Source organism: Rattus norvegicus, chromosome 6 (genome assembly GCF_036323735.1).
Source record: "Rattus norvegicus strain BN/NHsdMcwi chromosome 6, GRCr8, whole genome shotgun sequence".
Lineage (NCBI taxonomy): Eukaryota > Metazoa > Chordata > Mammalia > Rodentia > Muridae > Rattus > Rattus norvegicus.
The window spans coordinates 3877051-3878714 of NC_086024.1; positions in this window are offsets into that span (position 1 = coordinate 3877051).

Sequence of the window (1664 nt, forward strand, 5' to 3'; positions counted from 1 at the left end):
GAATCAAAATTTCTAGGCAAATTGAGTGAGTTCCCAATGGGATATGCTTGTATGATTGTGCTTTTCAAAATATAGCAACATTTTAAGGAACGGAATCTAAGTATCATGTTGAATTCAGTAGGTCCCAATAGGATTCGCGAGTAATAAGCTTGTTATTCAAGATAGAGCAACGTTTTAACGAACTGAAACACTGTTTCTTTGTGAATTCAGTTAGTTCCCAGTAGCAGGCTCTTGTAATATGTGTACTTTTAAAGATTTATCAAAATTTGGTGAGATGAATCTCAGTAAGTTGGTGAATTCGCTTAGTTCCCAATAGTCCTCAGTAGTATTAGGTGGACTGTTCGGGATATAGAAAAATTTTCAGGAGTGGAATCAAAATATCTAGGAGAATTCAGGGAGTTCCCAAAGGGACATGCTTGTATGAGTGTGCTTTTCAATATATAGCTACATTTTAAGTAACGGAATCTAAGTGTCATGGTGAATTCAGTAGATCTCCAATAGGATTCGCATGTAATAAGCTTGTTATTCAAGATAGAGCAAAGTTTTAACGAACTGAAACACTTTTTCTTTGTGAATTCAGTTAGTTCCCAGTAGCAGGCTCTTGTAATATCTGTACTTTTAAAGATTTATCAAAATTTGGTGAGCCGAACCTGAGTAACATGGTGAATTCGGTTAGAACCAATAGGCCGCAGTAGTAAAAACTGGACTCTTCGGGATACAGAAAAATTTTCACGAATCGAATCAAAATTTCTAGGCGAATTCAGTGAGTTCCCAATGGGACATGCTTGTATGAGTGTGCTTTTCAATATATAGCAACAGTTTAACGAACGGAATCTAAGTATCCTGGTGTATTCAGTAGGTTCCCAATAGGATTCGCAGGTAATAAGCTTGTTATTCAAGATAGAGCAACGTTTTAACGAACTGAAGCACTGTTTCTTTGTGAACTCAGTTAGTTCCCAGTAGCAGGCTCCTGTAATATGTATACTTTTAAAGATTTATCAAAATTTGTTGAGCCGAATCTCACATACTACATGAATTCAGTTTCTTCCCAATAGGGCTCAGTAGTAATAAGTGGACCGTTCGGGATATACAAAAATTTTAAGGAATGGAATCAAAATTTCTAGGGGAATTCAGTGAGCTCCCAATGGGACATGCTTGTATGAGTGTGCTTTTCAATATATAGCAACATTTTAAGGAACGGAATCTAAATATCATGGTGAATTCAATAGGTCCCAATAGGTTTCGTAAGTAATAAGCTTGTTATTCAAGATAGAGCAATGTTTTAACGAATTGAAACACTGTTTCTTTGTGAATTCAGTTAGTTCCCATTAGCAGGCTCTTGTAATATGTGTACTTTTAAAGATTTATCAAAATTTGGTGAGCCGAATCTCAGTAACTTTGTGAATTCACTTAGTTCCCAATAGGCCGCATTAGTAATAAGTGGACTGTTCGGGATATCGAAAAATTTTCACGAATGGAATGAAAATTTCTATGAGAGTTCAGTGAGTTCCCAATGGGACATGCTTGTATGAGTGTGCTTTTCAATATATAGCAACCTTATAAGGAACTGATTCTAAGTATCATGGTGAATTCATTATGTTCCCAATAGGATTCGCATGTAATAAGCTTGTTATTCAAGATAGAGCAACGTTTTTACGAACCGA